This window comes from Acinonyx jubatus, chromosome E2 (genome assembly GCF_027475565.1).
Source record: "Acinonyx jubatus isolate Ajub_Pintada_27869175 chromosome E2, VMU_Ajub_asm_v1.0, whole genome shotgun sequence".
In the NCBI taxonomy this organism is placed as follows: domain Eukaryota; kingdom Metazoa; phylum Chordata; class Mammalia; order Carnivora; family Felidae; genus Acinonyx; species Acinonyx jubatus.
Window position 1 is genome coordinate 11,290,130 of NC_069396.1, and position 12,636 is coordinate 11,302,765.

Consider the following 12,636-nt stretch of genomic DNA (forward strand, 5'->3'; position numbering starts at 1 on the left):
ATAGTTCTGTAATATCACCAGCGTCCTGAGATGACCGCTTATCTTTGGAAAGTGGCTGTGTTCATGCACTACTGTTCCAACCAGAATACCAAAAATTTCCACAAGTTAAATTTGGTGATGTTTCTCTTAAGTGTCTTTTTACCTATAAGTCACCTCCCTTTCATTTTCTTCCAGTTTGTGTAGTGAAAAGTCCCTCACCATTTGTCTTATTGTTTCCCACAGTTTGCTGACTGCCTCTCTGTGGTGTGTCAAATACGTCCCTTTGTTGCGCTCTAGCTTATAGACCCGGAGGTACATTTTGAGACTTGATTTGACTTGGGTTGGACTTTTTAGCAAGAATTACTCAAAGAACACACTGTATACATCTATCAGGAGTGGTGTTACACCCGGTTGCCTCTGTTTTTATAATGTTAGCGATCAGTACGTTATTTCATTAGCGGTTAAAAAATGGTGATATTCTGATTCTATCATCCCTTTCTCAAAACCTTTTCTAAAAAATCTAAATAAAATACTTCTGTGAAAAGAGACTTCCTCTCAACGAATATTTGGTTACCCTCTGATGCAATTTAATCAGAAAAAGTAGAAAATACTTCATTTTTCTTTTTATGAACTGATGTTCAGACTAATGAGTTAATTCCCTAGCATCTTCCACTGATGGTGAATAAGGAAATTTTCATATTATTAATTCATAAATGTTTAAGTTACTTGGTGTTTTAACCCATTTCTAGTATTATTCTTATAAATGTTCTAATTGTTTTGTTTTGGCCAGTGAAATCCTTTCTGAGTTGGTTTCTGGGTCTTTTTCACATGACCCCAATTGTCTGATTAAAACCTAGAATTCTGGCATAAGATATCTATCCCACATATATTTTGTGTATTTCACACCCCAGATCTGGATTCAGCCATTCTCCATAGGGAGTCCTTGATCCCCTCAGAGTAAGTGGTATTTGGGGTCTAGGTACCTGAGGTCTGGGGGTATTTGGATAAAGGGGTATTTGGAGTTCAGGACTGTATGAGATTTACTTAACCTCTTCAAATTTTAGATTTCTTTTTATATTGAAATTATTATTTCTAATGATACTAATAAAATCACTTAATTATTTTATCAGGATTAGTTTTAGAATCACAATACATACTACTAATATATATATTAGTAAATATATGTGTACATTTCTGTTCCCTTTATTTAAATAGATGGCAGTAGACCATGCCCACTTTCTTCACCTTGTCTTTGTCAAGGTTATCAAACAAATGTGAGGGGCAGGAGTAAGCCACATGTTCATCTTTTTAAATGGTCATCACCCTTGAAGAATTTTCCAGATGAAAGCGATAATCCTATGAAGGAAGGGGAACAGCCCAGGATACCCTACAGCAAAGTTTGGGGCCTTTCCCAGCCTAGCTCCTCACACATCATTGGCCACCTGCCTTCTCCTTCCACTAGAATGATGTCAGAATTATTATCATGACATCTCATGGAGGCAGCTATACAGCTCTCAGAGTCTCTGCTAGGAAAGGACTTGGGTGGGGAGACAGGGAGATTATTGCGTCTTGTGTCATGTGTCAGCTCTGGGGAATCTCTCCAAAGGGATTCCAGTGGCCTCTGTGTTGATGTCCCTAGGGACTGCTGGCATCTGGAGAATGTCAACTTAAAAAAAAAGTTTCCTTCATTAAAATTGTTAGATTTTAAAAGTCAGCCCATCTGATGAAATGCATTTTGGGAAAGAAAGCGTTGAAAGTACTGATAACTTCGGTTTTAGGACAAAGGAACTGTGGGTAAATGATAACGGGTGATAGAGAAAAGAGGTTCGAAGGTATGGAGAAAAACTTGAGCAGTTGCAGAGCACATTTACAGAGGAGAGTAACAGAAGACAAGGTCCAGGGCAGTCAGCAGTTAATAACAGTATAGTAACAGTTATAATAGCAGACATCTAACTTAAAGTAACTGAGTTCATGACAGATCATAATTTTTCCTTAGCATTCTAAGGGGCATATATTGATGCTTGTGGTGTGGAAGAAGCATCCTATATATATGACTTCCTGAGCACTCATTGGCTCTGTCCTTGGTAACTGCTACATCATCAGAACCTTTAAATATTTATGCATGGCTCAAGTACATGTTGTTATTTTCCAAGTAATGCCTACTGGTAAGAAAACAGCTTTTCAACTATATAGTAGTATCTCCAGTTACAAATAAGCAATTGATGAATATTTAAAAAAAAAAGACATCTCCTAATCACATTTAGTTTCAAGCTCATTTCTTGGGCTTGAGTCATTTCTTGCTTCTTGAGTCATCTTATTGTTATACTTTGCTTGAGTCTATTCACAAAATCATGAGCTTTTAAAAAACAGGCGGACAGCAGAAAAAAATAGAGAATAAAATATAAGCCCATCATGTCCCTTTAAAATATAATAGCACTGATTTCAAAGTAATCTTGCAATCTGAAGGAAACATGAACTTGGTTTAAAACGTTCTTTTTCATCAATGAGACCAAGACCAATTATGTGATACAGAGAGGTGCGGAGTTTGACAGCAAAAACAAATCCTGGTCCTGTAGGCTTATGCCAGAAACAGTATGATTCCCTCAGCAAGCATAAATATCACCACCCACAATCCCACCAGTTTTCCACACTACATGCCACAAGCCCTCTAGATATTATTTCTTATTCAAATTAAAATAAATTATAGTGTATATCTAGTCCTAAATGCATTGGGTCATTTTGAACACATTTTCCAGCAGAATATAATGGACCTAGAATGTCTTGAGATACTGCAGTAAACCTGAGTTTCAGCTGATACAGTATTTTTCTCAAAAAATATGTAGAACATTCACCACGTAACTCTGACTCCCTACATCAAGTATTTGACTGAATATCATTGAGCTAGACAGACAAATATACTCATAGTCAAGGACTTCATACCCTGAGGTCATCAAGATGTACACCATTATATAGATGTTAAGCATATCTTTTTAAATCTGAACTTATGCACAGAGAAATCCTTCACATGTCATTAACCCAAGTACAGTACAGGAGGTCAGAATATTACACATCCATGAATCAATTTAGAGAAAAGATGAGGACCACCGTCCTGGTCAGAACCAGCTAAGATCAGTCAGTAGTGATTGAAACTGATATGTGTGCACATAACTACTAAATCAGCAGCAGAATATCAGAAGTCACTCAAAAGATGACGCCACCGCTTGGTTAATCTCCAGTTCTATTGGGAGGAAAAGCGTGATTAATAGATGTATCTCACCTGAATGATAAAACAGCATCTGAGTAATTAGAGTGTGACCTCTGGCTGCAATGTACAAGGCATAATGGCAATAATAAGACGAAATCAGTGAGAGGAAGAGTAGCATATTTTGGAACTCAGCTAAAAGCAGAAATGGAAAAAGACAGAAAGTAAAACCAATGCAACTCCAAACTCCAAAGACAGTTGAAAAGATAAAATGGATTTTACAAATTAAATTTTTAAAGGAAAAGAAAATTAGAATGACAACTAGTGGAAGAAAACCATCTCACCTCTACACTGTAGTGAAGTGAAGTAAGGTGTCAGTGCTCCTGTTGATTTCATTTTCTTTCAGGATATGTCAAGTTCCCTGGAATACCTTCCACAGTCACTTGCAAAAATCATGATCCTCTTACATTCTTTTCTCCTATTTCCCATGTCTTTCTGTAAATTGGAGTGATTTAAGGACCAGAAAGTAGGGCTTGGATTTAATTAGATCCTATAATAGCTGTGGTACATTGCAGAGTGAAAGGCATCTGTGATGGCTAATTTTATATGTCAACTTTTCTTGGCTAAGGGTTGGATGCCCAGATAGCTGGTAAAACATGATTTCTGGGTGTGTCTGTGAGGGTGTTTCCGAAAGAGATTCACATGTCCCATGACATCCAAATTAGCAATTTGGGATCTAATGTGAAGTTTACATACTTTTCCCAAAATCTCTACGTCCATGGGGTCAAGTAAGTATTTTTATAGGTCTCCTAGAAATTTCATATAATTTTTCCTTCTTCCTCATGAAAATAAGCCAACAAAAGAAAAAGAAAAAAAAGAGAGGAAACAGTATCTTCTTTTTTTTTTTTAATTTTTTTTTTAACGTTTTATTTATTTTTGAGACAGAGAGAGACAGAGCATGAACGGGGGAGGGGCAGAGAGAGAGGGAGACACAGAATCGGAAGCAGGCTCCAGGCTCTGAGCCATCAGCCCAGAGCCCGACGCGGGGCTCGAACTCACGAACCGCGAGATCGTGACCCGAGCTGAAGTCAGCCGCTTAACCGACTGAGCCACCCAGGCGCCCCTTTTTTTAAAATTTTTTTTTAATTTTTTTTTTTAACTATCTTCTCTTTTTTATGAATATCAGCAGGGAATAGCAAATCCTGCCCCCCTTGGCTCGGGTGCTCCCCAACCAACAGGTCACCTCATGTCCACGGCAATCTCTCTGCTTCTGTATCCTTTGGACGCTCTATAAAACATCCTGGACGTGGACCGCCTTCGCCTGCTCCTCTTTAAACATTTCCCTGCCCATATCTTGGTCCTTAATCATTTCTTATGATTGAACCACTTTTAAAATGATAAGTGCTTTGGGGCGCCTAGGTGGCTCAGTCTGTTAAGCATCCGACTTCAGCTCAGGTCACGATCTCTCGGTCTGTGAGTTCGAGCCCCGCGTCAGGCTCTGGGCTGATGGCTCAGAGCCTGGAGCCTGCTTCCGATTCTGTGTCTCCCTCTCTCTCTGTCCCTCCCCCATTCATGCTCTGTCTCTCTCTGTCTCAAAAATAAATAAACGTTAAAAAAAAATTAAAAAAAAATGATAAGTGCTTATATTCTACTCTTTGATCGTAGGCCGCCAGATATTTCTTTTTCTCCCATTCTTATTTGCTGTTTAGCCCCAATAACTCCACTGTTCCTTTGACATCTTCCATCTCTGTGATGATTTTCTGTGTCAACTTGACCAGGTCACAGTGCTTAGACATTGGGTCAAATGATATTCTAGATGTCTCCGTGAAGGTATTTTTTTATTAGACTAACATTTAAATTGGTAGACTTCTGAATAAAGCAGATTACTCTCCAGATGTGGGTGGGCCTCATCCAATCAGTGGAAGGCCTGAGCAGAAAAATGCCTGATTTCCCCGGAAGAGGGGATTGTGGCAGCAGACCCCTTGGAACGCAAACTGCAACTCTTTTGTGGGTCCTCTAGCTTTCCAGTCTACCTTGCAGATTTTGGACTCATCAAACCTCCACAATCATATAAGCCAAGTCCTTAAAATAAATCTATGTACATCCTGTTGGTTCCATTTCTCTGGAGAACCCCGACTAATACAGTCTTCTGCCAGGGCCCTCTCGACTTCACCTCCTCCTTCTTATGGTGCTAACTCTCTACTGCCCTTCCTCTATGCTTTTGCTAGCCCACAGTGTCCTTGTCCTGCTGTCCTCCACCACAGTTATGCCTGCACATTGCAACTCTGCATCAAACTAAGAATCTACGCTCTCTGCTCCTGCACATGCGTGGTACCACAGGTGCCCATTTGTGGTCTCCAGCCTAAGCTGCGCTCTCAGAGCCATGGGGAGGTTCTTTTCTGGGTCGGCACCCTGAAAATTCAGTGTTTGTCTACACATGTATCCAAGGGGGGTTGATTTTATGGGGAAAAGGGGACCAGACAGAACAATTTCTAATTTAGAGAAGTTTCAGTATTTATCTGTCATCTTTGACATGCAGATTTTTTTTAATTGAGATGTTTTATTTATTTTTGAGAGAGAGAGAGGCACAGGGGGCAAGCAGGGGAGGGGGAGAGAGAGAGGAAGTCACAGAATCCGAAGCTTAACCAAAGCATCCGGATGCTTAATCGACTGAGCCACCCAGGCACCCCAACATGCAGATTTTCAAGGAGAGTATAAACATCACTGTGAACTTCATTAATCCATGCATTTATTCTAATCTAAGGGTAGAAAATCTATTTCCAAAGTGACATCGTGAAAAAAAATTTTTTTTTTACCTCTTTTTATTTCAGAGTGTAAAGATGGAACCTCTATTACCATAATAGCTTTGCAGCTCTTGGGACACTCTTCTGCAACTTTCCACCAACTTGCTAAAATAAATACAAGTTTTTCCTGAAACTGCTATTCCCCAGCCCACCCCCAACTCATGATGACTCTGACATATTGTAATAAAGCCAATGCTCCCTGAGGATCTCTTTGCACTGCTCCAGCAATTTTTGTCTTCTCTCTCTCTTATTGAAAAAGAACCCTATTATTAAGTACTTAAAATGTTCAAGATTCCAAAGAGAAGACAACCTTTCGGTATGAGAGATTAATAATAACAATAAGAAATACAGAATGGGAGATAGGCGTTCACAGCCAAATAAAAATTTCATTTGCAGAATACAAATCAAATATGATTTCTTTTGAGCTGCATCTCTCTGATTTATAGACACAGCTCTGTAGAATATTTCCTAGTATTTTTGCTTCCTCTGTTCTCATTTTCATACTCACAGCTACTTCTGCACAAATGCCCTAACATTTGAATCTTTTCTAAAGCATGACTCTTCTAAATTGGCCAAAGGATTATTCTTTGTGAATGCTTCTGAAAGTAGTTAGATGCGGATAATTATATACAAAGACAATCTTAGGCAATGAGGTATAACTCCTAAAGGCAATTGGGAATATGGATGGATAAAGACATTTGGTTCAAGTTCTGATTCTTATGACTAAGAGTTTTTCTTCTACATATTCATACAGAATATTATATGGATGCCTCATCTCAGTACATACACATACCTCTGCCTTGTCAACCGGCAGACACATCACCAGACTTTTGTACTCTGGACCTTAAGTAATCACAAAAGTGTTTCCTTTTACTATCATGGTATTATTCATATGTATTCCAAACCACATTAGCAAAAAAAAAAGCATGGTTTCTATCTCCTAGAAATTCACAGCCTTAATTAAGAAATGGTATGCATTTTAGCCAGTAGCATTTGGGTATTTATTTGTAGTGAGTGTATAATTTGGAATAAAGGAAAATGTGTAAGTACAGTGAAAGAGAATGAAAAATACATGAATGCGTTTGAAATCCAGTCGATTAAGGTTATACAAACCATGCAAAGTAATCCATAAGGACTCCGTGGAAATCACACTATCACAGATGTCATTGGAAACAAGACCCTGGTGATGAGTTAGTGAACACAGGAAAAGTGATAGGGCAGGAGGGACCAGAAAGTAAGTGGTTAGAAGGCCCCAAGTTGGAGGGGATGAACTGAAGCATATTTAGCAAGCATGCCTGAAATAAATGAAGAGTATACCCACAAGAAAAGTGTGAGAGCACAAGGCACCCTGGTGAATGTCCTAAGAGCAATCACTGAGTGGGGGAGTCCGGAGGTGTGGTTCACCCTACCCAAGGGAGCGGTCAATGAAACGAACCAGGTTTGGGGTTGGACAGGCCCTCAGGCCTGTCAGCCAAGCAAAACATTTCAGTAAAATAGAGTGGCATGCTGATTTTTGTACACCAAATGCATGGAGTTACCCCATCCCGGAGGCAACAACAAATGTGTATTAATCCACATATATGCCCTTCTACCTAGTCCTCTGCAGCGAGCCTTGGCCTTTACCTGCACAACGTTTGCTGATGAACAGAGCAACGCTAACTCTCCCACACTGAAAGCACCTTGAACTACAATACATATGTTGAGAAACAAAAAAGGATTAAATCCACAGTCTATTAAAGTTAGCATCATTCTACCGCCTGAGAGTAGATTATGTGTAAAATATGACCCTAAACCAAGGATCTGAATATTCACCACGGATTCCCTTCTCTCGGTATGTCGCAATACTGCTCTTTGCTAGCTTTGCGTACTTACCAATATTAGGAAGGAAGAGAGTTCAATGTAAAACTTTATAAAAGTTCTAACTATTCACATGAACTTAGGTCGGAACTTAGGATCTTAAATCTCAGTTTCTTCGGTATCAAAATATTATTGATCTACTTTCTTTATGGGTCGATGGGGAAGCAAGCAATTTTGCAGCTGGAAGGGAATGAGACAGCACTCAGTAAGTACCTGGATTCTACCTGCACCCTCGTTCTGTAAGGACACAAAAAGCAGCACACTGAGGTGAGTTGTCCTTAGGGCTGTGCTGGTCATCTGCTTGTTTCACTTAGAACCACATATCACCCTTTCCCTGTTCTGTTCTGAGGCATGCGAGGGCTGAGTGATGCTGACTGAGAATTGTAGGCTCCTGGTTTAGCAAGCTTCCAGCCCAGAGCTGGGGAGAGGTGGGCAGGTGAAGGGCAGGGAGGGGCCAGGATACTTCTCCCCACTCTTGCTCTGCCTGGGCAGCTTCTTGGTAGTGGCTGAGTCTTTTTTTTCACAAGGCTCCTGCTCCCAAAGGACACCCTTGCTTCTCCAATCCTCTACTGGGAAGCCGCTGCCAGGATTCTAGCACTAATAGACAACGTCAGCCTCTAAGCTCTGGAGGCATGACCTTCTCATTTTTTCCCTCCGGCCCTTGGCGTTATAGCATCTTCCTGCTGTCACTAAGCTCTGAGTCGTCTCACCGCCTCAAGTTTGGCCGATCAGCTTTTCCGTCACCTGTAACCAATTTCCTCTGATGACTGTGCAGTTTCAGAGGCCTGGAGTGATTCTGGTTTTTCTGACTGGGCACTGACTCAGAGATCAATTTAGCATCAGAACTCAAGTATTTTTTAATCTGTAATAACATGATCAAAGACTAATGACATGCACGTCAGACTGCCACCCACCCATTAGACAAATATATTTTTTAGACCACTAATAAAATAAGCATTAACAAATATCATATGATGCTACAGACTGATAACTCACGTAGGCTTTATAGTATCATTAAATATTATAGCATTATACAACAAGTAGGAAATAGTCACTGTTTTTCTTAAAAATTTGATAATTGAATTATTTCCTACCTGTTCGCCTCTATTTGTTCTCCTTTGTTTCTTCCACATCCAGATTACTTTGCCCTATTTGAAACCTCATATAAATCTAATCTTTACCTGTGCTTCCATAAATAAACAAATATTCCATCCATCACCCACCCCCCCATCTCTTCCTCTTCAGTCCCTAAGATTCACTCTTTAGCATCAAATGTCCGCTCACTTTCAAAATTTCACATCAGTTTTGGAACCCACTCCAGAAATGGTAGTATATTCTTGCATCATCTGTTTTTGATGGCCATAAGTTATTCCATTGGGTGGAGGTGCTATAATTTATTTAAGCGAGTGATATACGGCTGCTGGGTTCAATCAATATCATTTTGCTGCTGCAGACAACGTTGCAGTGAATATTCTTGCATACATTTCAAATGTACAATGCAAGTGAGCTTGCAGGATTAACCCCTAGAGTTTGGGCTACTTTTTGGTGCAGATTATACACCTGGATAGATTTAAAGCATTAGGCAACACTGTTTTGGACTCCCTATGGCAATGTTTTCTGTGTTTTAAATCATTTGGGTTCTCCTTCAAAATGCTGATTTCATACACATAATATTTTGACCTGTAACATAGGGGATATAGAAGCCAGGTTCCTGAGGAGCAAAATCTTGCCCCATTTAGCTGTGTGGCCTTGGGAAAGTAACCTTCGCATCTTTGTTTGCGTATACACAAACTGGGCATTATCAGAGTTCCTAACTCACTGGATTGTGAAGAATAACTGAATAAATATATAATGCATACAGAATAATGCCTGGAGTATTTCTTTTTATTTGAGCAAATAATCCCTCCACTCTTTTATTTATAGACCTTAACTTATATTATTCACAAACCTATCGACAGAAGATTCTGGGCCATAATAAGTGTTCATCCTTCTCGCTTTTTAGATGCTTTTCTTTAAAATCAATTTTTAGCTTCCTCTTGTGTTAAACAGTAGTACCCATAATACCACGGTTTTCATACCGTCGTTAAAATTTTGTAAGAAGAGTCATCATATTAAATGTGTAACTATTAAAACTAAAGAAGACATTACTTTGTTACACAAAACAACTTGGCAAATTATGTCCAAAGAACACTGTAGTTCCAACATTCCCATTTATTCAAGTCTTTTAGGGAATGCTACCTGACACCTATTTTTTTTAAACATATGAAATTTATTGTCAAATTGGTTTCCATACAACACCCAGTGCTCATCCCAACAGGTGCCGTCCTCAATACCCATCACCCACCCTCCCCTCCCTCCCACCCCCCATCAGCGCTCAGTTTGTTCTCAGTTTTTAAGAGTCTCTTATGCTTTGGCTCTCTCCCACTCTAACCTCTTTTTATTTCCTTCCCCTCCCCCATGGGTTCCTGTTAAGTTTCTTAGGATCCACGTAAGAGTGAACACATATGATATCTGTCTTTCTCTGTATGGCTTATTTCACTTAGCATCACACTCTCCAATTCCATCCACGTTGCTACAAAGGGCCATATTTCATTCTTTCTCCTTGCCACGTAGTACTCCATTGTGTATATAAACCACACTGACACCTGTTTTAATGCGCATGTCTTCAATAATGAATGAGGTGGTAGACGCTTGCACATACTTACATATCATCCTTTCCTTTCTAGGCAGTGTCTGTTTATATTTTGCTTCCTTTTTAAAAAAAATAAAGCTTTATTTTTTATTATTAATTTTCAAGAGTATTTTGTACCTGTGCTAATAGAATCTTCGGAGATAATGGGCATGTTCTATAACTGCACTAATACAGTAACCAATGGCTTCATCTAGCTAGCTATTCAGCACTTAAAATGTGGCTAGCGTGACTGAGAAACTTTATTTTTATTTTCTTTCATTTTAGTTAATTGAGTTTTAAATTTAAATAGCACTAGATAGCTAGTGGCTACCATATTAGACCATCTTTCTCATTAGAAGGACTGAGTTAACATCTGGTTTATAGCTCTTTTTACCTAGCATTGATCTTTAGCCAAATCCTTCCTGCAACATATACTCGAGGAATGCACAGGAGTTTACTGGATCTAAGATACATCGGCATCCTGCTGATTATGCTTTGTACTGAACTAAGAATCTATACTTGGTTGTCAAGTGTGTTTATGGAGTAATCCAATGGTTCCCACACTTTGCAGCAAATTGGAATCGCCTGGTACTATTTATTTCTTTAAAATCCCAATACCTGGTTTCCATCCCAAATACTATTTGATTGGCATGGATGCTACCTGGGTATCAGAATTCAAAAAAGCTGCAACATTTGGGAACGACAGACATCACCTGTAATCAGTGAGTAACGTGGGAGTGATGGGATGCAGGCACGCCGAAACAAAAAGGGGGTTGGCAGGTATCTCTGAGGAGTTATGTCATTGGCAAGGTATGAAAGCTGAAGGTGCCCTGAAGCTGATGGCTTTCCTGATCTGTGGTGGTCACACCCACTCAGCCTTGCCCATCGTGACCACGTTTATCCCAATTCAAGTTGTGGGGATATTTAGAAGCTGTTCAGTGTAACTAAGCATCCATTATGCTGTTGCTGTGCACACTGTGATATTGCCTGCCCTGTATCCCTTTTTTTAAATATGAAATTGTCAAATTGGTTTCCATACAACACCCAGTGCTCATCCCAACAGGTGCCCTCTGCAATACCCCTCACCCACCCTCCCCTCCCTCCCACCCCCCCATCAATCCTCAGTTTGTTCTCAGTTTTTAAGAGTCTCTTATGTTTTGGCTTTTTAAATCTAAGTAAACTTGCAGGTGAATGAAGTCCATTCAGTCATTGTCAATCTGAATATCACCCAGGTCCTCAACCCAGGACCACTGCTGCTGGTGAATCAAAGTGGGCACTGCCATCATAGAGGCTACAAATATTTTTCAATTTATACTCTTCCTTTTAGTATTGTTTATGTTATTTTTTCATGCAGCTCTCTAAATATTATCTCATTTTTCATCATTTCCTCGATGGCACCTGGGTTTGGTTCTCTTGCTTAGAAAGACGTGTGCCTTCCAATATTATGTGTGTTATCTATTCATCATCTTGTGTTTTCTTCTATTACTTTTTTCTATGTCTGTATTATTATTATTTAGAGAGAGTGTGTGAGCAGGGGAACACAGGGAAAGAGAGAGATTCCCAAGCAGGCTCCATGCTCATTGGGAGGACTAACGTGGGGCTCGATCTCAGGATCATGACCTGAGCCAAAATATAGAGTTAGATGCTCAAACAACTGAGCCACCCAAGAGCCCCTGTATTATTTTTAAATATTCAATTCATCTGGAATCCATTTTGATATAAAAATGTTACTTATTTTTCTAGAAACTATAGCTTACTAAGTTCCATTATTGACTATATACATTTCCTCACATATTTTCTTTTTTTTTTCAATATATGAAATTTATTGTCAAATTGGTTTCCATACAACACCCAGTGCTCATCCCAACAGGTGCCGTCCTCAATACCCATCACCCACCCTCCCCTCCCTCCCACCCCCCATCAGCGCTCAGTTTGTTCTCAGTTTTTAAGAATCTCTTATGCTTTGGCTCTCTCCCACTCTAACCTCTTTTTTTTTCCTTCCCCTCCCCCATGGGTTTCTGTTAAGTTTCTCAGGATCCACATAAGAGTGAAACCGTATGGTATCTGTCTTTCTCTGTATGGCTTATTTCACTTAGCATCACACTCTCCCGTTACATCCACGT

General features: G+C 39.6%; 1 protein-coding gene across 3 annotated transcripts in view; it reads right to left on the reverse strand.

The window, feature by feature from the left end:
• Positions 1-12,636, reverse strand: part of CNTNAP4 (contactin associated protein family member 4) — a 252,750-nt gene that overhangs the window by 156,100 nt on the left and 84,014 nt on the right. Inside the window, exon 1 of one of the 3 annotated variants that reach the window (XM_053211175.1) lies at positions 3,526-4,014. The exons of the other annotated variants lie outside the window; for them this stretch is intronic. The gene's annotated coding sequence lies outside the window, so the exon portion shown is untranslated. Of the gene's footprint in view, positions 1-3,525; positions 4,015-12,636 lie in introns of those variants that run through there. 3 annotated transcript variants of the gene reach the window in all.